Consider the following 27,812-nt stretch of genomic DNA (forward strand, 5'->3'; position numbering starts at 1 on the left):
ACCCAAGGTTTGGATCATGGCCATACTGAACACTAATGTTTTATTGATGTAAGATTGCTTTTTCTTATGCTTACTCAAATAGCTCCAGTTTTAGAGGTAAGAAGCATGGTGAGAAATCTATTCTGGGGGACCAGTTCTGCAAATCTTCTGCCAGTCATTTTGTTGGGGCAAAAATGCAAAATTTTTATTTAAATTTTGTAAAGATTGTCAAAATTTGAAATGTTAACAATTTTTTTGGAAACTTTTGCAATTCAAAAAAATGTTGATCAGTTCTTGTAGCTGGTTAAAAAACACACAATAAATTCCTCCAAATGCAGAGCTTTCCTTCTTTGGTCAAAATTTGAAATTTCACTTAAATATTTTGTTGAAAAAATCTAATTTTGGAATCTCTGGTCTGAATTTTGGAATCTCTGGCCTGAATTAACAACTCTGTGGGATTGGGTCTTAAATATTTTGGCAATGGGGAGGGGGAAAAAGAGTTGATAAATATCAACTTCAGTATGTAAATCACTGGGAGTTGGATGCCTAAACATCGATGGCCTTTAGGCACTAACTTCCATTGACTCTAGGTTCAGTCTTTTAGGCCTTGCAACATTGAGCAGACCAGCTCCTAAATACATTTAAAAATCTACCCATAGGCTATCCCCTGAGTGGGTGAAGTCAATAGAGCTACGTTGGTATCTGCCTGCTGAGGATCTGGGTCCATGGCATTTAAATATTTTTCTACTCCTCAGTTTAAAAGGCCAAGCACTACACTAGCACTCAGCCATTAACCACTGTAGGATGTTTCATCTTGCACACTCATAAAAGACTTTTGCTCCATAATAAATGTATTGCACGCATTTCTGTCGTTTAAAAAAGTTAAAGTCATTGCATTCATCAAAGAAGTCAAATAAAACATGTTATAAATAACTAGCAAAGCAGAAGTTTTCAATTACCCTAACTCCGTTCCTATAATTACCAACCTCCATTAGGGCAACTTTCTTACAGTCAAAACATCAAAGCAGATGTTCTCCTTTACCTTAGTTTACCAACTCGCCTGCAGATTTGCACGGCTGTCTTAGTTTCACTGTCCCTGTTTTAAATTTCCATGTTGACCCCAGGCTACCACTGCTTTGATATTCCAACTGTACTATCATGATCATGTATGATACAACCCCGTATTCCAACTTACAAAGAACTAACTGTGAAACCCATGCATTAAGTATTGTTTCCTTGTTAGGCTCTACCAGACAAACAGCCACTCCCCAATGAAGATGACAATGGGCTTTGGATCCATAATCCTTGTCTTTTAAGGTTCCTAAATATTTAGTGCCTCATAGATGAAGAAAAACACAACCATGTCAGTGCAGTCATTTGTGCCAAGTCATATGGGTCTAGGAAGGAGCAGTGTTCTTATTTTGGGTGCAGAAATTCCAGTCTCATTGGCTGTGATTTTGTGTTGTGGGAGTAGTCCACAGGAAATTAGTTCTAAAAGGTATCTAAATACTGTAACATTACATTTGTGACAGAAACTGGCAAATGACAGAAAAGTTGGTAATTTAAAACACATTCTGGCTACTGGGTAATTTTAAGATGATTTCTGTTGCAGTCACACACCCTGCAAGCTGCCTTCTCCAGTGCTATTTAGGATACTCAGGTTTGTTCATTAGCGTCTGGCCTCAGTCTTTCTAACTTGACCAGGACTCAAAATCCTATAGCGATATCAAGCCTAGCTTTTATCTCTCAACAGCAAAGCCTCTGGCCAATCTGTCCATCCTGCTAAAAAGATTGTGACATGGAGCTCTGGAGGGGTGGGAAGTAAACATGAGCTTCTCCCTGGGCTCCACCAGGAGTTGAGGGGACACTGTCCTGCCATTAGGAGAAATGAGTTAACTGGGATTATTTTCATTGCCACGACCATATGTCTATAAAATGTAAATTAGTTTGCAAAGGGAACCTAGTGGGGTATGTGCTAGGAGTTGGCTTTTCTGCTGTTACTCACTTTCATATGGTATGAGGATAAGTCACATGGCTTTGAAGTCCCAAGTCTTGTTAGCGTGGGTCAGATGTTTGAACGTGTATAAGGGTAGTATATGGGCTAATTAAATCAAGGCATCTGGTGCGCCTGTCGTTCTGCAGCTAGAGTTTAATGGAAAATAGTTTATCTGTATTGCTTGTCATTTGAGGATTAGTGATAAATCAAATAGCTCTACTGTTCTGCTGGAGACCATCCCCCTTGTAAAGGGATTTTTTGGCTAGTGGGCGGAACCAGTTAAACAGCCCTGGATATTGAGGTTTTCTGTTTAGCCACAGAACAGCTACAGCCTCAATATAAGCTTCCCCCCTACCCAGTTGCTACAACCCTGACCTGGTATTTAATTATCTTTGTTTATGGAATGATGCCCCTGGCTGAGCCAGCTGTGGAACGGTGCCTGGGACATCTAGATCGAAAAGTATCTGTTGCCTGAATGAAAGAACCAGGGCCCAGCTCCTCAAAGGGGTGCTGCCTCCTCTCTTCCATTGATTTCAGTGGTCAAGTCACTTCACCTTTCCATGCCCACATTTCCCCACCTACAGAAGTGAATGGGATGCAATTAGCAAGTGGCCTGTGCATTGTCTGTGATTAATTGCTAACACGGATGCAAAATACAGTGGGCATGAGTCTGTGATGCAGGCATCGGTAGGTGGAGTGTTGGAGCCCACCAACTCATTTCACAGCAACCATCCAATTGTGACAGCCAGTCACGGCTGGTCACTAATGGACCAGCCCCAGTGGCCAAGAGGTGAAGAGCTCTGGGTGCAATTAACCAAGCTTGCCAGTTCCATGCATGTGTCAGTCATTATGCTTACTCAATGGAAGCACCAATGTAGCCACTGAGAAGTGTAGGTTAGCTCTCAGCTGGAGGAAATTGGCAATGTTCCCCTGGCAGGAACACACCAGCTGAAGAGCTGGCACATAGGGCATGGGGATTATAATGATGACAGGAAATAAAAAGTCCATCTGCTGTGGAAAATTGGATTCTGGCAAACTGCATCTCAGCTGAGTCTCAAATGCAGGGTTAGAGCAGCAAAGAATCCTGTGGCACCTTATAGACTAACAGACGTTTTGGAGCGTGAGCTTTCGTGGGTGAATACCCACTTCATCAGATGCAGGGTTGTCCCCTTTGCTCTTGTGTATGAGCCCACTAAAATAGCAGCCATCACATAGGCATTCACAATAGCACCATAAATAGGCCCTTATATAGTACTTTTCATCAGCGGCTCAGAATCATTATTCTCATTCTACAAATGGGGAAACTGAGGCACAGAGCAACACAGCGATTTGTACAAGGTCACCCAGCAAGCCAGGGGTAGAGCTAGGCCTATAAACCAGTTCTGAGTTCCAGTGCAATGTGCTACCCACTAGGGCACACAGCCTCCACGATGTGTAAAAAAGCAATATATTTGTGTTCGTGTGTGTCATTTTCAAGCTTTTCTCTGCAACCAGTTCACTTATTCACAGGCATCCAGGGGACAGAGCCTCTCCTGGTGTCTGGTATCAGCGCTCCATGGATTTCAATGCAGCTGGGACAAACTATACCAGCTGAGCAGCTGGGGCTTTAGAAAAAAAATGCCAGAGATCATGAAGCTCGCAGTAAAATGGTGAGAACTGGCAACACCGTCTCTGTGATGGGCGCGCGCGTGCGCGCGCGCACGCACGCACGCACGCACACACACACACACACACACACACACACACACACACAGGATTTAGTTAATCAGATGCTAAGTCTTGTCTAGGCAGCCATTTCAGTTTGACTGTGGTTTTAGTGGTTTTAGCTTACTGGGCATAAACTGAAATAGGAGTGTCCACACGTGGGTTTGCATCTATTTAACTCAATTGGTTTTAAAACCAGTTTCAGAGGCTACTTCCCCCCATATAACCACATCCGAGTTGGGAGGGAAATTTTGACTTAGATGGGCCTAGTGAACTCGAGCTGCGTGTTGAGAAGCAGTTGGCCATTTTGTTCCCTACACTGGAGTCGCTTTTTAAAAATATCATCCATTAAAAGTGGAATGCAGCTTTTTTCCCATTTGGCCTTCCTTAGGACAGAGCAGTGTTCCACAGAAGTCTCCCTGGCCTCGTATCCTGAGAGGCTGGATCAGTATGGACTCAAGTACTTCAGTGGGCCAATTACACTGTATGGTTTTCAAATTACAAATGGGAAATCCATACTGTTTTGGAATACACAATTCTGGCCACTCACATGTCTAGTTGGTTCTTTGGTTACAGCAGCTCTAGTGGAAAAAAAGATGCAGCTGAAACAGTCAGTCATTGCTTTTTTCAGCCTGGAAAGCTCACATTTTTATAGGGCATAAACCACAAATTAGAATTCCAGGCGACAGATAAAGCTGCAGTTTAATGGCAACTAATGTGGACCCACTGGTGACGACTGCATCAAGAGAGGCTCTGAAATCCCTCATCAGCTACTATTGCAATGATGGGCGCATTCCAGGTAGCATGCATCCCCACTCCCACAGACAGCAGTGATCCCATTAGCGCTGCAGGAGACAAACAAACATCTTTGGGTCCCATGTGGACAGCGCTGCAGGTCATCAGCCTCTGTCAGAGTTGGGGGTGGGAGGGGCACAGGCCCTGAAATGTGGGACACTCCCTTTCTTGACAGACACCCTGCCCATTTCATGCTTCTTGTAAGCCAGGGAGAAGCAGGGCCACCAGCTGAGACTACACCAGACAATGCAAAAGAAGCCCTGGAGCTGTCACTCCTTCATTGTAAAAATGTGAATATTATTTGTTAATTATCATGCTGTATTTAAAATAAGTCATACAACCCAGTGTGATTTCTGCCACATTTCTCCGCTCATGTTTTGCTAGCCCATCAACTCTTCTCTGCTTACCATGGCCCTTTTCTCTTTCCCCCTTTTAGCCACCTTCATTGCACCTGTCTGCTTTGTCCTTATCTTTCCTGCACTGTGTGGATGAACTGTTTTGCGATTCAGGTCTATCATAGGAGATAAGGCTTGGCAGAGACCTCAGGAGGTCATCTAGTCCAGTCCCCTGCTCAAAGCAGGACCAATCCCAACTAAATCATCCCAGCCAGGGCTTTGTCAAGACTGACCTTAAAAACCTCTAAGGATGGAGAGTCCACCAACCTTTAAGGATGGAGATTTCACTGCCTCTGACCTGAGGTCTGTTCTGCCAACACATGCAGAAAATTATTAATTATTTCTTATTCCCAGAAGCCACAACTGAGATCAGGGCCCCATTGTACATACACAGACAGCCCCCGCCCTGAACAGCTCACAGTCTAAGTAGATAAGACAAAGAAGGGGAAACAGAAGTTTTATTATCTTTTACTACTTCTAGAGGGGTCTGGGGAGCAGTCCTCTCATTTGTGTAAATTTGGAGAAAAACAAAAAATAAACTAAAAAAGAACAAAATCCCGATCCTTTGTTTTTACCCCCAATTCTTTACTTCATCAGTACATCTATGTGATCCTTCTACTTATATCACAGCTTGGCTTTTGGCTAAAGGCTTTCTCCCTCGCATAGCATGCTTCTGTGTTCAGCACTGAACTTCTAAAATCCCATGTGCACGTTGTCAAATCATGACATAATCCAAATGAGCCAGATTCTTTCCAGTGAAACCATGCAGTTGCCTAAGGGTGTGAGCTGGCAAAATGTAGCATTATAGCTTCATTATAAAATAAAGGAGGTGGGAAAAGTTTGGTTGGGACAGAGGGAACCAGTATTTTCTTGCTGAAAGTTGCAAGGAATTGACACTACCCAAGTAAAATGGTTTTGTGTTTATGGCTAACATGCTCCACTGCTTGACGCTATGTCCTAGTCCCTGTGTAACCTGTTGTTTTTCAATAAGTAGGTGTTATGGCCAAGATTTTTGAAAGTGACTATTGATTTTGGTGCCTTAATTTTTGGGTGACCAACCTGAAATGCCTAAAAGCAAGAATTCTCAAACGGGGGGTCAGGACCCCTCAGGGGGTCGCAAGTTTATTACATGGAGAGATTGTGAGCTGTCAGCCTCCACCCTAAACCCCACTTTGCCTTCAGCATTTATAATGGTGTTAAATATATAAAAAAGTGTTTTTAATTTATAAGGGGAGGTCACACTCAGAGGCTTGCTATGTGAAAGGGGTCACCAGTACGATAGTTTGAGAACCACTGCCTTAAAGGGACCAGATTTTCCAAGTGTTGAGCTCAGGCTCTTAGAAAATCAGGTCCTTTTAAGCTTTCTTAGGTTGGACACCCAAATATTGGGGTGTGCAGAATCATGGTCACTTTTAAAAATCAGGCCACAGTCATTATAATTATGTCTGGAATTCATTACACACAGATTAATCATGATGGGTTGTTATTATAATCAGGAAGCTATACTGTATTGCTGCAATTCAACAGGCTTTCCACTACTGCAGAGCAAAAATTAATGTCTGGTTGTTACCAACTGTCATATTCTTAATGGCCAAAATATACAAAATTGGCCAGTGATTTGGAGTAGCTCAGTTTTTGGGTGGCCAGTTTGAGTCAAGTTAATAGACTGTCATTTTCAGAGTTTGGAAGCTTAGCACGTTTTATCAGGTGGCTCAGGTTAGGCACCATAAAACTGGTATCTGAAATCAGGACTGACTTTTGAAATCTTGACCCCCTCATGGGGGTAAAATTTTCAAAAGTACGAAGGTCCAGATCGTTAATTTAATGGGAGCCTGAAATCCGTAGGAGTTAAATGCCAAAATACTGTTGGGTGATTTAGGAGCCCAAGCCCCATTCAAGTAAGTCACAGAGATCCTTTTGAAAATGTAATCCCCCATAGCTTGTATACAGTGCTTGCATTGCTTTCAAAGACCAGGGATTAGGTTCCTTTTCCATCTTGAGCAAAAACCCTGAGAGATTTCTAGTCCAACAGTTCTTTCAGAGGAATAGATGACAGTTTCAAAGGGAGCCAAGGCTACCATATGGCCAGCAGTGAAGACAACTCAGTACCTTAACTCCCTCTGTTTCTGGGAAATGCCTTTAGTGAAGGTTCTCAGATGTGCTTTGAAGGACCCAATTCTGAGACACCTACAGAGGTGCAAAGTTTAGTTAAAAGGTTTTTAATTACCTGCTTCTCATTATGGAAGGTGGGATTTTTCCAAAGCCCCTAAGTAATTTAGGAGTACTGGTCTCACCGAGAGCCATTGGGACCTGTGCTCATAAGTCGAGCTGAGCAAATAGGTAATTTTTTCCAGCCAAAACTATTCGCCAAATTTGACCTGAAACTGTTTTTTTCCCAGCAAATAAGCCATTTGTCCAAAACAAAACAACAACAACAAATCTCGAAAATCTGACCCTCAGTAAAGAGCATTATTGTTTCACTAAATCTAATGTAAACTCTCTTTCATTGCAGAAAGGATGTCTAATTACAAAGTGTGCACACACAGTTTATTCTGCCCGCTTCTCTCTTTCATAAGACCAGAAAACTCAAGATTCTGGCTGGCTTAAGGAGCGGATGGGTTTATTTTTGCCAAAAGGAAGAGCTCCTTCAGCTCCATTTGTTTTTATGCCCAAACTGATTTTTACATCTCCTGGTTCTTGGGAGGAACCAGGCATGAAATTAAAGGCAACAAAACAACCTAACAATCACTGTGGGGAATGCTGCTAAATAAATTCACACATTGCAGACAAGGAAATGGGGGAACTGAGACTTCTCTAGGGGAAACCAGGGTCCTTTCCTCCCAGTCGAGAGGACTGACAAAGCCTATGTGAATCCATATATCCATAGTTCACATACACACTTGGTAGGAGCAGCTGCCTCTTGAACTCCCAAAGCATTCTTGATATTAACAGAAGGACTTTGAATATGATCAGTGCTCTTCATCTCTTCTTATAAAAGCATATTTAAAAGCTGAGAATGCAATGTATTTTTCTCTCTCTCCTTACATGCCAACAACAGAGACAGAATATGACAAAATAGAGGAAAATATATTTCATAATTGTAGAGGATTACAAAAAAATTGGAGGTATTTCTGGCATGTTTCCAGGATTTGAAAGATTATTTTGGGGTTAAAATCCACATGAGGTGCACAGTGATAGGAAAATGGTTTTTCTTTAGTTATAGCTATTTCTCTTTTTACATTAGCTGTTATCATTAGTGATTGCACTGGGACAAAACAGGAAAAAAAATTCTTCAAATACTAGCATTGTTCCTGGCTCTTTACTCACAGATAATCACAGCATAATCACTGATGTCTGGTTTCACTCTGGAAACAGTTACAGGGGTTGTTTGTTTTTAAAAAACTCTTGTGTCCCCGTTCCCCCGCTATTTTCTTAGAATGAATTTCAGTTCTCATGGAAGCTGGCAGCACCGCCTGACAGCGGGAGCACAAATGCTACAGCTCATCCTTGCAGTGCACCTTGGTCTTGAGCATGGCTATAACCCAATTTTAGATATTTCTGAACTGAATTATGCTTCTTCTACACTACAACTATAACTGTCACCACTACAAAAGTTGGAAATCTTGGTTACAATCACAGTTTCCCCCCGATCTGATCACAAAGTGGTTAATATTTGTAGTGTAGACAGGGCCTTAACCAAAACCCCATAACCGATTTAAGCCTTGGAAAGCCAAGGCTGTAAGTTGGTTAATGGGAGATAGCCAAGTCCCATCTACACTACCATTTGTAACAATGCTGTCACTTGGTTCCTGACTTGCTTGATTGTATTTATGCTCAAAACCTAGTTTAGACATTGACTTGTGCGAAGGTCAGTGGTTTTGGATCATATGAGCTCAAAGAAACAGATTTTTAGGTTCAATTTAGGTGGGTTTCATATGCCCTGAGTTTGCCTTTATGTTCCAAATCTCCAATTCAAAGTGAAACTCAGCCAAGATTTGCTTAGCTTAAGGTTAAAATCAGAGGAAACAATCGGGTTTCACACCCACAGCGATAAATCAAAGAATCATAGAATGTCAGGGTTGGAAAGGACCTCAGGAGATATCAAGTCCAACCCCCTGCTCAAAGCAGGACCAATTCCCAACTAAATCATCCCAGCCAGGGCTTTGTCAAGCCTGACCTTAAAATCAGCACAGAGTCACTTGTCAATGCAGCTCAGCTCCAAGGAAAGTCTTGAGAACTTTTTGGTGAGCCAGCCCCAAATTTCAGGATCATCATGCAACCATCACCAAGGTGAATTCCAGCTGATTTCACAGGTCACTCAAACTGAACCATGGCGTTGCCTTCATGCACGTTTGTTTCACGTACAGCCCAAGCCCCAGTGAGGATGTGAGTGGTGAGGGATGCCTGATCTTCCAGTTAGTCAGAGTGCAGGTGACCTGGCAGCTACTGCAGCATCCATATCTCCATCTCAGATGGATGTAACCATGCACATTCCTGAAGAAAAGTGTAGATCAGAGAAGAGTGTGGTGGAGGCACAAGAAACAGCTGCTGCTGAGTTTAGTTCCTTAAGTCTAGATGATCCAGGACTGTGGACCCACTTGAGCAGCAGCCTGAGGGACTTCCTTGTACTGCCTGGGCCACAGCAAGTGAAAAACTTCATGTTCCCCAAAGACAATGAAAATAGAAGTTTCCATCCAATACTTTACTGGTGTGAAATCTCCAGTGGTGACAAAGTGGAGAGGCCATGGCTTATGTACTAAAAAACCCAGAATACTTCATACTGTTTTTGTTGCAAACTCTTCCAATCTAATGTTCAAGCCACATTGGGTTCTACAGGAACAAAGGACTGGAAAAATCTGGCTAGAAAGCTGGCATGCCATGAGAAGGCAGCAGATCACCAGAGGGCACTCCATAGATGGAAAGAGCTTGAGATGACACTAAGGTTAAAGGCCACCATAGATGATCAGCATCAAGAGAAGATTGCGTCAGAGTGTTCTGAAAAGGCTCATTGCCATTGTAAGAATGCTTGCTACCCAAAACCTAGCACTGCGCAGCACTTCTGATCAGTTGTATGTGTCAAACAATGGAAACTTCCTTAAAATTGTGGAGCTGATGGCTGAGTTTGATGCTGTACTCGAGGAGCATTTAAGAAGAGTCACCATTCAAGAAATGTACACACACCACTACCTTGGAAATACAATTCAAAATGAGATCATACGGTTACTGGCAACAAAAGTCAAACAGAAGATTGTGGCAGACCTGAAGTCATCAAGGTATTACTCTGTTATTCTGGACTGCACACCTGACATCAGCCATACAGAACAAATGACTTTAATGGTGCATTTTGTAACAACAACAGAACCTAGTGAAAATGTCCCTGCAGTGGTGACTGTCAGAGAGCATTTTCTAGAATTTATTGGCACTGTTGATACTACAGGAGGTGGTATGACAATTGGGCTTCTTAAAAAGCTGGAAGATATGGGAATTGCGATAGCTGACATGAGAGGTCAGGGCTACAATAATAGTGCCAACATGAGAGGAAAGAACAGAGGAGTGCAGACACGGATCCGAAAGTTAAACGCTCGAGCTTTTTTTGTCCCATTCAGTTCTCTTTCATTGAACTTGGTGGTCAGTGATGCAACATCAGTTTCTAGTGAGGCTGCTGAATTTTTTAATGTAATTCAAAGCATCTATGTGTTTTTCTCTGCATCAACTCATCAATGGCAAATTTTGAAGCAACATCTGGGAACATCCTCTCTGACACTGAAACCACTGAGTGTCACATGATAGAAAGTTGAGTGGGGGCAATAAAGCCTACCAAACACCAAATCTGGAAGATAGATGATGTCATAGTTGCTATTATGGAGGCTAATGCTATGACAGGAACTGCTCATGGGAGAACAATGGCAGAGGGAAATGGAATCACCAGAAACATACATAACTTCAAATTTCTGTGTGGCTTAGTGTTGTGGCATGACCTACTGTTTGAAATAAATGTTGTAAGCAAGAGACTCCAAGGTGTTGAACTTGCTATATCTGGAGCAATGGAACAACTGGACAAACCAAAGTCATACCTACAGTCTTACTGGTCAGATGAGGGATTTCAAAACGTTCTGAAGAGTGCACAGAAGATGGTAGAGGAAGCTATTTTCCCACCCATTCAAGAATACAAGAGTCACCAAAGAAGACACCATTTTGATTACGAGGCATGGGATAATCCCATAAGAGACCCCAAACAACAATTCAAAGTTGAATTCTTTAATCAGGTGCTAGATTGTGCAATACAGTCAGTCAAAAAATGTTTCTCAAGGAACATAGCAATATATTTGGGATGTTGTATGATATTCCAAAACTCCTCAATATACCTGAAGAAGACCTACACCAGCAATTCAGGGCACTACACAGTGTTGACACATGATGACATGTGCGATATTGATGAGAGTGATTTAGGTGATGAACTGAAAGCCCTTTCAAGATACACTTCAGCAGGATCAACTCCAAAGGCTGTTCTGGAATATATGTGCATAAATAAGATAACCACCCTCTTTCCAAATACTTTTGTTGCTCTGCACATACTTCTAACACTTCCTGTAACAGTTGCCAGTGGAGAACACAGCTTCTCCAAGCTGTAGTTAATAAAAACATATCTACGTTCACATTGACACAGGAGAGGCTGGTTGGCCTTTTCAACCATCTTAACAGAGCATGAGCTGGCACAGACTGTGGACCTTCAGGAAGCAATTCAAATCTTTGCAATGAAGAAGGCAGAGAAAGCACCACTGATTATTCAAACAGATAAAAAATGCCAGTGTTTACTATGCAGACAAGAAAAGTTACATTTGCTGTTCGAAAGTTAGGTGTTATTTTTGAACAAGGCATTTTAAGTTGTTAGTTCTCCTTTATTGCGGTAGGTAGCAGAGAGGAGTAGAGAGGAGTAGAACAGGAAGAAGGCAGAATTGAGACCTTTCAAAGTTTTGGCCCAAGTGAGGGGGCATTGGGGTGTCATTTGAGCTCCCTGCCTCAGGTGCCAAAATGTTGTGGGCCGGCCCTGGGCTTTCCTTTGAGTCCCCATGCTGTAGAATATGCTGTGAATACATGTGCTGACATAGGAGTCTTTTCCTGTTTCATTTGTAACTGATTCTGGGCCATATTGTCTGCTGGCGTAGTTCTATTGACATCAATGGGTTTATGGCAGCAGAGAATTTGGTCCTCTGGGTGACCATTTTCTCATGCAACAGAAAGAACTGAAGTTGTTATCCTCCAGAGGACAATGTGTCTGAGATCAGACTGCTTCCTGTATTCCACTCTGAAAATATGCACCTCAGGAACGTGGTTGCCTGATTTCTTTACAAGGAGTGGAAGGCATAGGGTCCTCATTTTCTGTCTCAGTAGTCGACTGAACATTGATGGTTACAGAAAGAGGTGAGAGTTCTATGTAGGACGACTAATAATGTTACTACTGTGGGAAGAACTCCCACCTTTCAGCTTTAAAATGTGGGCTCCCCCAGGGCTCGTCTGACTCAAAGGCTTCTACAAACGAATGCAGTTCTAGGGCCCCATCCTCAGCTAGTGTCAATCAGTGGAGCTCCATGTAAATCATAAACCTTCAAGTGTTCCTCTGCAGAAGTGGTACCATCCCAAGGTAATACACTTAAAATTCCTGAGCTTTAGGTGTAGAAAAGCTATTTGGGTGCACATGCAGTTTTGTGGCTCCCCCTGAGTCCTGTCATGGCAACGAAAGGTCCTTAGCTTTCCAGGAAGAAGGATGCAAAAAATAATCCCAATCAAACTCTCTGAAGTATTTCTGTAATTGTTTCTTGGTCCATAGGTAGCATATGCAGAATGCATGATCATAGAATCATAGAATAGAAGAGTGAGATTTCACTGACATGCATTGGGAACAACCTCATTGTTCACAAGTTTATTATGTTGCCCTTCCTAAAAGTTTGCTGGTAATCCTTTGCCCTAGACCATCATGAAGCACTGGAATGGGTTACCTAGCGAGGTGGTAGAATCTCCTTCCTTAGAGGTCAGACTTGACAAAGTCCTGGCTGGGATAATTTAGTTGGGGATGGGTCCTGCTTTGAGTAGGGGGTTGGACTAGATAACTTTCTGAGGTCCCTTCCAACCCTGATATTCTATGATCTCTGACCACTTGCTCTTCCCCTTCTGCTGTTTGATCAGATCAGCTGGCCCATTTAGACCAATTTCCTGTAAATAGTCTTCTAATAGCCTGATGCTGAGTCCCTTGAAAACCTGATTCCTCCTTGGAAAACCATTTACTTAGATGCCTGAATGTCGATTTAGGAGCCTACATTCAGGTGCCAAACTGCCTAAGCTTTAATCCCCACCCCATCTTTCAAACACTGAGCCCCACAAAGTACACGGCTTTCGGGCCATGTGTTGTGGGTACTGCAAGAATGCCAAAGGAATGGACTAGAATTACACCCTGCTTTTAATCAAAGCTCTGAGTCAGAGGGGCAAATGAAGCATTCACTATGGCAAGGATGCTGGGGGGGTACTAGAAATGGAGAAAGGTGGTGGTCCAGTCCATTTAATTCAAAGCTACACCTGAGAAATAAATTTTTCATTTTTCTCTGGCATTTGACTAAGCCAATTATTTTGTTTGTCCATTTAATTCAAAGCTACACCTGAGAAATAAATTTTTCATTTTTCTCTGGCATTTGACTAAGCCAAATTATTTTGTTTGCCCTGGAGGTCCATCTAAGGTGGCTGAGGAAAAGGTCTCTTAGGTACTAAAGTAGAACATGTGAGGAAAAACACTAGGACCTCTAAGTGGGAGAAAGACTGGCAGATTTCATTTTCAAATTCTCCCTGAAGGCTTTTACCTTTTGAGCCCAGCAAAGGCCAGTGAGGGAATAATTCCAACTCCAGGCTTTCCAGCTTCAATACTAATTTAATCTGAACTATTTCCTCCTCTAGGAAAGGGAAGCAGAGATGAGGTTTGCAGATTCAAAGGGAAACTGAAAAGGATCTCAGTTCCTTTTCTTGGCAACACTTGAGGGACAATGTCTCCTGGCCCCTAGAACAGAAGGTGGAAGAACGCAAACACTGAAGCAAGTTTCAGTTTGTGTTGATTGCCTTTCCTCCCCCACATGTTTTGTTAGGCTGTATAAAGTCATTCTTGGTGCACATTTGTTTGCCATGCAATTAAATTTGCTGCCTAGGATATCAGTCTGATGACTATGGGCAAATTAAGGTATACTCTCCCCTTGATGCTGGCTCAAAACTCCCACGGATACTGAGGTTGGAAGTTGGCTGTGTGCACTCTTCTAGTGTCATCTCTGCATGGTGATCCTTTTTCAGTGCACAGTGGCAGGATTTGCTGTAAGAAGTGAAATTAATATAGTAGGGGTGGGGGTGGGGAAGAGGTTTTAGAGAAAAGTCCCAAATCCAAATCGTTTCCCCCAACAACAATTTTAGCATGGACAATTAATTTATTTGCCAAAGCTCAGCCACATGAGGGACCAAAGTTTTCCTTTGCATGGATGTATGTGTGGTTCCTTTGCATCTAAGGACAGCTCACTATCAGACTCATAGAATTTGAGGCCAGAAGGGACCATTCTGATCATCTAGACTGACCTGCACATTGCAGGCCACAGAACCTCATCCACCCACTCTTGTAATAGCCAGAGGTTAGGGGTCTGAGTTACTGACTTTCTCAAATCATGCTTTAAAGATTTCAAGTTACAGAGATTCCACCATTACACTAGTTTAGACCTACAAGTGACCCATGCCCCATTCTGCAGAGGAAGGCAAACCCCCCCAGGTTATCTGTCCATCTGACCCATGGGAAAATTCCTTCCCAATCCCAATTATGATGATCAGTTTGACCCTGAACATGTGGGCACCCCCTCCATAAAGCTATCAAGCTCAGTCATAAAGCCAATTAGGCTTTCTGCCCACACTGCTCCTCTTGGAAGGCTATTCCAGAACTTCATTCCTCTGATGGTTAGAAACCTTCATCTAATTTCAAGATTACATTTACTGATGGCGGCCAGGCTATATCTATTTGTTCTTGTGTTCACACTGGCATTTAAATAACTCCTCTCCCTCCCTGATATTTATCCCTCTGATATACTTATAGAGAGCAAATCATATCTCCCCCTCAGCCTTTGTTTGGTTAGATTAAACAAGTCAAGGTCTCTGAGTGTCCTCTTGTAAGGCAGACTCTCCATTTCTCTGATTATCCTACTAGACCTTCTCTGCTGTTCCAGTTTGAATTTATCTTTCTTAAACATGGGAGACCAGAATTGCACACAGTATTCCAGAAGAGGTCTCACCAGTGCCTTGTGTAATGGTACTAACACTTCTTTATCTCTAACTGGAAATACCCTGCCTGCTGCATCCTAGGCTCACATTAGCCTTTTTCACGGCTGCATCACATTGGCAGCTCATGGTCATCCTGCGAATGACCAATATACCCAGGTGTTTCTCCTTTCTCTGTCACTTTCAACTGATACATCCCCAGTTTATAGCAAAAATTCTTATTGTTAGTCCTTAGATGCATGATCTTGCACTAGTAAATGTCATCCCATTTCTATTACTCCAGTTTACAAGGCCTTCCAGATCTCCTTGTATGATATTCCAGTCCTCCTCCGTTTTGGCAATACCTCCCAACTTTGTGTCATCTGCAAATTTTATTAACACACTCCCACTTTGTGTGGCAAGATCATTAACAGAAGTGTTAAATAAGATTGGTCCCAAGACTGATCCCTGAGTAACTCCACCAGTAACCTCCCTCCACTCTGACAGGTCACCTTCACTGTAGTCTCCCCATTAACCAGTTCCTTATCCAGCTTTAGATTCTTGTATTAATTCCCATTTACTCCAATTTAACTAATAATTTCCCATGTGGGACTATATCAAATGCCTTACTGAAATCCAGGTAGATTAGAGCTACTGCATTTCCTTTGTCTAAAAAAACAAACCAAAAAACCCCCCAAAAAAACCCCAGTTATCTTCTCAAAGAAGGGGATCAGGTTGGTCTGGTATGATCTACCTTTTGTAAAACCATGTCATATTTTATCCCAATTACTGTTCACCACTATGTCCTTAACTACTTTGTTTCAAAATTAGTTCTAAGACCTTGCATACAACTGAGGTCAAACTAACAGACCTGTAGTTTCCTGGATCACTCCCCTCCTTTCTTAAAAATAGGTACTTTAATAACAATCCTCCAGTCACAGGGTATGACCCCCAGAGTTTACAAATTAATTAAAAATCCTTGCTATTAGGCTTGCAATTTCATGTGCCAGTGCCTTTAATATTCTTGGATGGAGTATTATGGGGCCCCTGGTTTGGTCCCATTAAACTGTCTGAGTTTGACTTCCACCTTGGATGTGGTAATTTCTACTTCATATCCTCGTTGCCATTAGCCACCCAGCCGCTATCACCAAGTTCCTCATTATGCTTTTAAAAATGGAAGCAAAGTATTTGTTTCGGTGGTGCGCCATACCTAGATTATGTTTAATCTCCACTCCATCCTCAGTGCTTACCAGTACCATCTCTTCTTTCCCTGTTTTCTTTTTATTTAGATGGCTATAGAACCTTTTACTATTGGTTTTAATTCCCTTTGCAAGATCCAACTCTGCTTGGCATTTGGCAGTTCTCACTTTTCCTCTGATTTTTAAGAGGTAGTTTCCTTGCTGATCTCCCCCTCATTCATTCCTTGTAGGCTTTCTGCTTCCTTTTAATCACCTGTTTGAGATGCTAGGGACCTGTTGGTCCCGTGGGTATGCTGTGGAGTGACACGTTATTTCAGTCAGCAAGTCCCTCCCTGTAACAAAACAGAATGATAAACAATGGGATATTATTCATAAGACTCATGTTACTAGTTGTACTACACTCGTGCTTAGAGTTACTGAAGCTGAGTCCAAGAACCTATTAGGGATATAGAACATTTTCCAGGTGAGGAGCGATTAAAAAGACTGGGACTATTTAGCTTTAAAAAATGACTGTGCTGGGGGCTAGGGGGATATGATAAAGGTCTATAAAATAAGTGAATGGTGTTGAGAAATTGAATAAGGAAGTGTTATTTACCTCTTCACATAATACAAGAACCAGGTATCACTCAATGAAATTACTAGGCAGCAGGTTTAAAACAACCACGAGGAAGTACTTCTTCACACAACGCACAGTCAACATGTTGAACTCATTGCCTGGGGATTTTGTGAAGGCCAAAAGTATAGCTGGGTTCAAAAAAGATTTAGATAAGTTCATGGAGGATAGATCCATCAATGGATATTAGTCAAAATGGTCAGGGATGCAACCCCATGTTCCAGGTGTCCCTAAGCCTCTGACTGCCAGATGCTGGGACTGGACGACAGGGGACAGTTCAGTTGGTGATTGCCCTGTTTGTTCCCTTGGCAGCATCTGGCACAGGCCACCATCAGAAGATAGGATACTGGGCTGGATGGACCATTGGTCTGACTCAGCATGGCCATTTTTATGTAAAAACTCTGTCTCAGAAAGTTGGCAATCTACATCACTGAGGGCTTGTCTACACTACCGGCCAGATTGACAGGCAGCAATCGATCCAGTGAGAGTCAATTTATTGTGTCTAGTACAGATGCAATAAATCAACCACCGATTGCTCTAGTGTCAACTCCGGTACTCCACCTCAACAAGACACACCAGGGGAATTGACAGGAGAGCGTCTCCCATCAACAGACTGCAGTGAAGACACCACAGTAAGTAGATCTAAGTATGTCGACTTCAGCTACGTTATTCATGTAGCTGAAGTTGTGTAACTTAGATCGATTCCCCCCAGTGTAGACCAGCCCTGAGACAGAGCAAGGAAGTATTATTATCTCCATTGAACAGATGAGTATCTGACATGCAGCAAGATAAGTGACATTCCCAACCCCCACAGAAAGTCTGTGGTATATTTGGAAAGAGAACTCAGTGCTCCAGAAGCCCAGTCCAATCTGTCAGCCACAGGACCAGCCTTCTTTTTCCAAAGTGTGTGAAACTTACCAAACAAAAACTTGAAACCATAAAAATCCTGCCTGCTATGGGGCATGGGCACACAGTGAAACTGAACCAAATGAGGTGTTTAGATTTCAAAGATATTGAAAGCTCTAAAAGATATTGAAAGCTCTTTGAAGCAGGGCCCACATTCTTCTGCACAGAGCAGAGTATTCTCTCCATATGCCACTAAAACCAGAGTCTATATCCAAGTACATTCACATGTCATAAACTTGTAAAATGTTAGAACATTTGTTTGGTTCATTTTACTTTCCCTGTGAGCTGCCTGCCATTATTAGAAGTAGAGCTGGGTGAAATTTTTTGGCTGTAAGTTTTGTTGGTGAAAAATGCAGATTTGGTGACAATGAAATATTTTGTGAATGTGTGTCAAATTGGTAAATTGTTTTGGTCAACCCCAAAGGTCAATCCCAAAGGTCAGGCTTGAGGAAGCCCTGGCTGGGATGATTTAGTTGGGGAATGGTCCTGCTTTGAGCAGCGGGTTGGACTAGATGACCTCCTGAGGTCCCTTCCGATCCAGATATTCAATGACTCTATGATTCGCTCGCAAAGAAAAAAGAATCTGAAAAAAAATCAAAATGATTCAGTTTGACATTTTCTAAATGAAACATTTCACTTTCATGTTTCATAATTCCCTTTAAAACATTTTTAAATGGTCAAAAATTAAATGAAAACATTTCTATGAGGTTTGGGGGAGGGATAGTGCAATGGTTTTGAGCATTGGCCTGTTAAACCCAGGGTTATGAGTTCAATCCTTGAGAAGGCCATTTAGGGAACTGGAGTAAAATTCTGTCTGGGGATTGGTCCTGTTTTGAGCAGGAGGTTGGACTAGATGACTTCCTAAGGTCCCTTCCAACCCTAAGATTCTACGAAACAAAATGTATCATTCAATCTGAAATTATTTTCCCCCCAACTTTTTGATTTGCCGAAAATGTTGAAAAGTTTTTTTGTTTGATCCTTAATAATTTTTTTTGAACTGCCAGTGAACCAAACAAATCCATTATTTTCACAGTTCTAACTGGAAATCTAAGTATGAAGGTGAAGGCACTGGACTCAGGAGTTCAGGAGTCAATTGCAGTGATTGTCTAACCTTAGACAAATCATTGAATTGCTCTTAATGTTTCTTAGAATAATAGATTATTAGGGTTGGAAGGGATCTTAAGAGATCATCTAGTCCAACCCCCCGCTCAAAGCGGGACCAATCCCCAAATCCCTAAATGGCCCCTTCACAACCCTGGGTTTAGCAGGCCAATGCTCAAACCACTGTGTCCCACCTCTTTTTCTGTCGTGTCTATTTAAAGTATAAACCCTTGGGGCAGGGACTGCCTCCTACTAGGTATTTGCATAGCAGCCAGTGCAGTGAGGCCTGGATCTCTGCTGGGGCAGGATTCTAATATAAATGATCATAATGCAGTGAAATCGATCAGTGTAGTTGATAATACGGTGATGAATGTGTGACGGGGAACAAGACACGACATCAAAGGAATTGCATTGAGTACTTGCAGTAGCAATGAAGCAACTGAAAATTCAGAAATCACAATACAACAGTACACAGTGGTAAAACCCTTTAAATGAATAATTGGTATGGTAACAACAGCTCTTTTGGCAAATTCACTTTCTCTCTATCAAGCCAAAATATCCAATAATACAAGGCTGTCCTGTAAAGCACAGCCTAGTAGGAACCTGTTAAACCGATAACCTTGCTGAACCAGAGCTCTATTTTCCCAACTACTCCAGTACTTGAAGAGGGCTATGATGTTTAATGAAATATTTGATGGTCTGTATTCATTTACCATATTTATTCTTCTGTCAGACCCACCCCATTGTCAGTTTAGTCCTTTAACAAGTTTATTCCTTTCTATAAGCTACTCTTATAAACTAGCTTTGCTTAATTTCTGTCTCCCTTTGAAACTGGCAAAGATCATAGAACATTAGGGTTGGAAGGGACCTCAGGAGGTCATCTAGTCTAACCCTCTGCTCAAAGCAGGACCAACCCACAACTAAATCCCCAAATGGCTCCCTTAAGGATTGAACTCACAACTCTAGGCTTAGCAAGCCAATGCTCAAACCTCTGAGCTATCCCTCCCACAAATAGCATGCATATTGCTTTTGGGGATTTGTGTCCAGGGGCTCACCTGGATTCATTTCCAGGGGCAGCTCCAGACCCCAGCATGTGTGCTTGGGGCGGCATGCCGCGGGGGGCGCTCTGCCAGTCGCTGGGAGGGCGGCAGGCAGGCTGCCCTCGGTGACTTGCCTGCAGAGGGTCCACTGGTCCCGTGGCTCCGGTGGACCTCCTGCAGGCACGCCTGTGGGGTTCCACCGGAGCCACGGGACCGGCGACCGGCAGAACGCCCCCCACAGCATGACGCTGTGCTTGGGGAGGCAAAATATCTAGAACCGCCCCTGTTCATTTCACATCTGATTTCTGTAGCAGCAAGCCATGTACAATGCTCCTGTGAAATGAACACTTCTTGCTCAAAGAACAAAATTTGTTTGCACTGAAATAACACTTTCCTTAGTACATTTCCTTTCTACTCTGACACTATATTACTTGTAGCATATCTCCCAGTGGAAAATATCATAGGTATATCATGTACCACGGCTCAATCTTGCTCCCTTCGATTTCAATGTGCTCCAGAGGGTTGGGCTTATAACATGCTGCTCCCTTGCGACCCTGGACATGGCTAAGCGAAAGGCTGCTAATGATGATTAGTGTGTGTGCCAGCCCATGGCACCCATCACAGGCACTCGGGCAATCTGGCACATGGCTTGCTGTACGTGGGGCATGGGCAGCACTGGAGCCATTTTACCTGGTGGAGTTGTGCTCCCCTCTTGCTGGGCCCACAGAGGTCGTGATCAGCTTCCTCAGCTGGCTCGTCAGAGCCCCATGCAGAACAGATTGCAGTGAAGCCTCAGACAGGTGGTGCCTGCTTGTGGAGAGCAGCACATACCAGCTTCGAGTCACCTCACCAGCCTCATGTGTCTAGGTATAGCTGTTTGGCTCCTTACCCCCTAGAGCCTGGAGAACAGGGTAGCTGCAGTGGGGTACCAACAACAGTCAAGCTGTGTGCGCAATCCCCCATGTGCTTAATATGCTCCGCCTCCTGCTCCTCTCTCCTGCAGTTCCCAACATACCCCAACCATTCTCCTAGTGGCCAAAGCAACACAACACCCCCCCCAGCACCCTCTCCACCCTAGCTGTGTCACCCCTCCCTCCCATACTGTTTCTGTCCTCTCCCTTTGACAAGAGCTCAGCCCCATTCTCCTTCCTTTTGAAAGCTGCTTCCAATAACGCCAGCATCTCCTCCCTGCCTGTTCAGGAAGCTCTGTGATACCTCTGCTACAACGATCACCCAGCTCTGATCTTCCACCCAGAGCTGCCAGATCTTCACTCTACCTCACAAAGGGTCCTATGCTCCTTCCAGCTCCTTTAATCTGCTGCAGCCTCTGACAAACTCCCAGGTCTGCCCTTTCCCTCCCAGCCATGTAGCCTTCCTGCTACTCCCCCAAGCGCTTCCATCCCACCCACTGCTGAACTTCCTCTGCAGAGCCCAGTCAATGCAGGTAAAAGCACTTCTCACACAAGCCATCCTGCAAATTCCTCTGCAGCCAACAGTCTCCGCAGTGTTAGTGGTTGAGCCTTCCCACTATCCCCTCGGCCACAAGTGTCCAGTGCCGACTTCCCAATACGCACGCATTTTCCAAGCATCCTCCACCTGGAAATGATCTGTGCTCGAAGGATTAAACCACTGGTTGTCTCCATAACCCCGTGGGGTACTGGCTGTGTGGCTACCATTCAGTTCACAAACCACAGATCAGTGGAGTTTCTCCTCTACCACAAGTTTGGACAAGTCATTTGTCCTCTTTGTGTTTCAGTTGCCCATCTGTATAATGGGGATCATTGCATGCAGAATGGTCCATCAATGGCTATTAGCCAAGATGATCAGGGACACAACCCCATACTCTCTGTCCCTAAACCTCCGACTACCAGATGCTGGGATGGGATGACAGGGGATGGATCACATGATAATTGCCCTGTTCTGTTTGTTACCCTGGGTTTTCAGAACCAAAGAGATGATAACTTAACTGTTTCACTCCAGGCAGTGTCAGGAATAAATGAATGGGAACACAGCACTTCTGGCTGATGAAAGACTAATACAAACAAGCATGCTCTTACCTAAAACTACATTTTTTTAGATTTAAGCACACACACACATAAGCAATAGAGTTAGAACATCCCAAATAATTACCTAGAATTAGAGATGGTATTGAGTAACTTACAGCAGGTCCAGAATGGCCAGTTGCTTCCCTGCTGGGAAGTCTGGTGTCAGGAAAAAGTCTCTCAGGATAGCTTCAGAAAACTGCTCCCAAAGTACATCCTGTTATCTAGTCTTGTATAACTAACTTTTACAAAACACACAGCTCATAGTGACCCTAGCTTCTCCTAACTTCAATAAATACATATCCACAAACATTCCTAACAGTCTTAGTCATAATAAGTTCAGGGCCGGCGCTACCATTTAGGCAGCCTAGGCAATCACCTAGGGCACCAGAATAATTGGTGGGTGCCGTTTTGCTGGAGGGGGTGGCAGGCGGCTCTAGTGGAGCTGCCGCAGCGGTGCCTGCGGAGAGTGCGGTGCTCCGCGGCTCCGGTGGAGCTGCCACAGTCGTGTCTGCGGACGGTCGGCTGCTCGCGCAGCTCCGGTGGACCTCCCGCAGGCACCACTGCTGCAGCTCCACTGGAGCCACGGAGCACCGGACCCTCTGCAGGCACCACTGTGGCATCTCCAGCGGAGCCGCGGGACCAGCACTCGGGGCAGCGAAATTGCCGTCCGCCTAAGTCGCTCAAACCCCTAGCGCCGGTCCTGAATAAGGTTCTATATCAAAGGCACCCAAAACTCAAGGTTTCCATCCACTTATTTTCTTTCAGTCTCGAATTGTTGACTCTTTTTCCCTTCCTCCCATTCTGACTAGCAGAAACTACAAGCCTCCAGCTAATTTTGACCTGGCCTCTGGAAGCTCTGCTTATTCCAATTAACCTTTAACTATGTGGTGTTCTATGTTATTAATTCATGGTGGCTGAATGCACACAATGTGGTTGTAATTAGCTTGATCAAAATCTGGGGTACATGCACCCCTCAAATCTTCCCTTTGACGCATCTGGCACTGGCCACTGTGGGAAGACAGGACACTGGGCTGGATGGACCATTGATCTGACTCAGTATGGCCATTCTTATGTTCCCTACCTCAAAGGAGGTGCTGTGCAGATAAATACATTAAAGTTTGTTAGGTGCTTAGGCACTCTGGTAACAGAAGTCGGATAAGTACAATTGACTGATCAATATATAGAGATGGGGTGTGTGTAGTTCATTTAGCAGCGGAATGCATGGTACCTGTGGCAGCAGTCATGGTGCTCTAATGATACTAATAAAAGCAATGTCTAGCAAGGTAATAGATGCCCAGGCATTATAAACACAAAGCTAGCATCAGTTCCTTCACAGTCACCTTCTCATGTAGTACACACCTGTTACTTCGGCAAAGGTTGTCGGTTGCGTGAATAAACAAAATATCACACTGACAGCAGGCCTGGAGTCAACTATGCAGTCACTCTTCATACCTATATGCTAAGAGCTCCTAGTCAACTCGGACAAGGCCAGCAACCCCCTGACACTAAGGAATGCATATGCCCGAAGAAAGCTGAACACTTCGGGCTCATTTCAGTCATTTATACTTGTGCAAAGTGGTGTCACTCTGCTATGGTGCCACTTCACATCCACATGGCCCCAATCTAAGGCTGAGACTTGCAAAGAGAGTTAGGTACTCAAGTCCCATGGAAATTTGGTGACAGTTGGGCACCTACCTCCTCTGGACTTCTCTGGAAAACCCACAGGGTGCAAGGCAGTGGTGGAACAGGCCCTCAGTTTCACCAGTGTATCTTGATATCTCATAAGCACTTGTGAGGTTAAAGGTCTTGTTCAAGGGCATAGACTGAGCCACAGCACCAGACACACAAACACTCTGTGTATGAGCACATGAGAGGGAAAAACATAGACTGAGCGCCCAACGGAAATACTACCATGGCTACATCTGAATAAAAAATGGTGATGTGATCTGCCATGAGACTTAATGCCATTCAGGAAGGGTTATCAGGCATTCGTCCTAGGGAAAAGACAGCCTTTAGATATTGTCTTGGGAAACAGCATGAGCAACATGGAGATATATACATGCCAAGATTTTTAAAAGTGACTAGTATTTTGGGTATCAATTATCCCAGCAGCTCCCAACACGGATGGTGGGTACTCGGCATCTATTAAACTCAGGCCAATTATTTAGGGGATCAAAATATGGATTTGGGTGCCTAACTTTAGGTGCCTGTGTTTGAAAACACTGGCTTTTATTGTCTGTGCCTCTCTCTCACCCTCTATCCTGTATATGTACATTGCAAGCTGTTGAGGACAGGGATGATCTATTAATCTTCACATATACACCTATCCCCTAGCTGAATGCAACCCTAGATACAAATGCTGCTGAATATTAACGTGCTTTAAATCTAGGTCTGCTTCCAAAGTTGGGGGCTCAGGCCCATCTCTGGTTTTGATACCACTACTGCTGCAACCGACTCTGATACAATATTTTCAAGTGGGCAATAAGCACAAGGAGCTGAGGAGTTATTCACAAAGTTATCAACAAAATTTTGTTCTCAGTTATGAGAAGAGAAGAGAAATTCACCAAAATGTGTTATATAGCCTGTAAGCAACATTGTTTTGAAACAAAATATTTATTCATGAGGCACTAGTGCCTCACCAAAGATGATGTAAGAGAAGCAAATTCTTGATAGTCTGGGGATTTGAACTTTGCCCTTTGAACCTAAATGCCATAACATATTTTAATATTCCTGCCACTACTAAAGTTAAAGGTGGGTTGCTAGTTAGTCTGTATTTCTCAGCTTGTGTGGCCTAACTTATTTTTATTTCGTTTATGCTAATGCCTATATTGGGAATCTGTGGCCACAAAAATATAGCTATTGGAGACAAAGGAATTCATTTGAAGGGAGGTCAGATTGAGAACAATTTAATCCATTTACAGGGCTGGAGTAGGAGTCGCGACAGCTGATGGGGAGACCTCTGTGGCGGTGTCTGCATGTTATATATATCATAGCTCTATGTTTACAACAAGTTCCTGAGGGCAAATCAACAAACTTTTCAGAGGAAAATAGCCAGTAGACTCAGTGCTACACCAGGGATATATATGTATGGAAACATATAGGAAACATTTGTTCAAATGGTGTGGAAGTTGACTAGCCATTGTTTGTATTTTTTCAGCAATCTATTCCATTGGCTGCAACAATATATATATCGGAAGTGCGCTATCAAGTCTAAAGCTACCAAAACTAACCTATAAATGGTATGATCTTGGAAATATTCAACAGCAAGGATGCATTTGGATCCTGGCCAGTGCTGTAGCTCAGTACACAATGGAAGCAGTGTGTATGTAGAGCCCTACTGTACTTAAAAGAATAATAGCTGCTAAAGTATGTTTCCACATTGTGGGGCACCTGGTGATTGGATCAAGATCACGCAAAAAGGGATCAGGGCTATACCCTATGGGGAATAGCCATGGCTAAGGGTTCTAAGCTGCTGAATGCTTATTGCACGATTACTGACATCACCTACACAGAGTCTGCCTGTCATCACCAGACGGTGCCACAATGAGCAATGTGGTGAAGGAGTCTAAGAGCATGAGGTGGATCAACACAAAGGGGCACGGTGGAGGGAGAATAATAGGAAACAAAGTCAGGAAGAGAGGGAAATTCAACACAAATGCAAATGTTTTACCTCCTAAATCTTCACAGCACAAACACTTCTCAGAGCTTCTGCCCCAAAGGCCTGATGCTTTCAGGGAAACCAAGTGCATCTCAGTTTCAAAGGTAACAAGTTGTAACTCTCACTGTTGCAGTTCAGTAATCATCCAGGTCTCTGAAAGCTGTGCTAAAGCTCTTTGATATCTGGATTACCCATTTTCTAGTATGGTTTTGGGCCACCTCAGGCGGTATTGTGCTAACAAGGTTGAGTGTCTCCAGCCATTGGTTCCCCAGGGTAGCCTTTTGGCCAGATTCTGGTACTCCTACCGGGCAGCACCTCACTCTGCAGGTGCTCCTGATTCCAATTGGGCTAGCAGTGGAATAAGGCACTATTCAGCATAAATAAGGCGTCCCTGGGGCAGAGAGTTCACTGAGACTACTCATAGAGTAAGGCACTACTCAACATGAGTAAGGGGGGCAGAGTTGGGCTTTGGGGAGCGCTCCCACCTAGCAGAGTGGTGTGAAATATCTGTAACAAAATCCATCCCCTCCAAAGGCCCAATTCTCCCATTCTTACTTGCACTTAGTTGCTGGTTTTTAGAAGGCAGTGGGACTACTTTCAGAATAAGGTAGTTACTCAACAGGAGCAAGGAGGACAGACTTAAGCCCTAACTTTGCTGCTTTGAGAAAAATCAGGCATAAATTCCCACCCACCCCCAAATATTTGGATGCCCACTAGCCAGGAAAGAAAGGCACCCAAGCCACAGCTTTTGGCATCCTGAAGCATCCTGGCACCTTGAAAACCTTGGTGAAACTGGCCTAAACTCCAGCAGAGGAGGACAAGCCCGCGTCCCTGCAGTCTCCTGATGGAAATAGACAGTTCAGAGTGAACCTGAGTGATCTGATCCACACAACAGCATAACCAACTTAATACCCTTAAGTACTGCACTGCTACCCTTCCACCATGGGACAGCAAATGTCTAGGGCATTATAGCTCAGCTTCGCAGTGGAGCATTGTCATAGGGTCTCTACTCACCAATAGGGTCCCTCCTTGTGGCTGCATCTGGGGAATAGCTCCACCTGGTCTGATGCCCCCTTCCATCTGTCCTTCGCACTATGGCCCCTCTTGCAGTGCTCCCCCTCTTCAAGGCTTGGTCCTCTGTCCAGGTCACTGTAGTTTGTCCCTTCTGGGGTATCAAAGTCTCACTGGAGGATCTGGCTCAGGCAGTCTGCCATTTTGCTGGCCAGATTATGCCACTTTCCCAGTGTCTGGCAGGGGAACCCAGGCCCCTGCAATGGCAGGGAACTGATTAACTGAGACACACTCAGATGATCTTGGTAAGTGACCCACACCCCACGATGCAGGGGAAAGCAAACCCTCCCAAGATCACTGCTGATCTGACCTGGGGGAAAATTCCTTCCTGACATCACATATTGTCACTGCCTCAGCAGTGTGAGGTAGACATTTGAAATCAGCCCCAGAGACAGACGTGCCTTGGACCTTTCAGTGCTCCGGTTTGTGCCTTGTACCTGGTTTGAATCATGGATCTGGTGTGTATCTAGCAGTGGTCCGGTTTGATTTGGCCAAGTTTCACCCTTGAGCAAGGGGGCATCAGGGACCAAACTGTTACTCTGTGAGACACAATTCAGGCTTTTCTGCCCAGGGTCGTCCCAGCTGCACACTGCACCTAACTCAGCACTGCACCTCTCCCAGTTTGTCACCCCCATAGCACTGGATGGAGAATGAATTTTTCCTACATTACCTCTGCATCCTGTGCTCCTCCTGGTCCCCCACAGCCTCATGTCCTTTCTCTCCCACCTGCAGCACCTCCAGGCTTCCACAGCCCCCACTCCACCCCAAGTGAAGCTGTCCTGTTATGGGGTGCAATCCAGACTGGTAAAGAGTTGTATCACCTTTCACCCTGTTACCATTACATGCCTTTAAAAGCATTGCTACTGTAGCGCTCTGCCTGGGATGCTCATAGTCAACAACAAACATGCACTCTATGCCTATGTATTGAGCAGCCCTGAGCCAATGGTTTGGCTCCAGGAGCCTGCCTGCAATACCACACCCTTCCACTGTTCTCCAACAGCCTTGGTTAACTGCTGGTAAGGTGACTCCAAACTCTCGCCA

This window comes from Gopherus flavomarginatus, chromosome 10 (genome assembly GCF_025201925.1).
Source record: "Gopherus flavomarginatus isolate rGopFla2 chromosome 10, rGopFla2.mat.asm, whole genome shotgun sequence".
Classification (NCBI taxonomy): domain Eukaryota; kingdom Metazoa; phylum Chordata; order Testudines; family Testudinidae; genus Gopherus; species Gopherus flavomarginatus.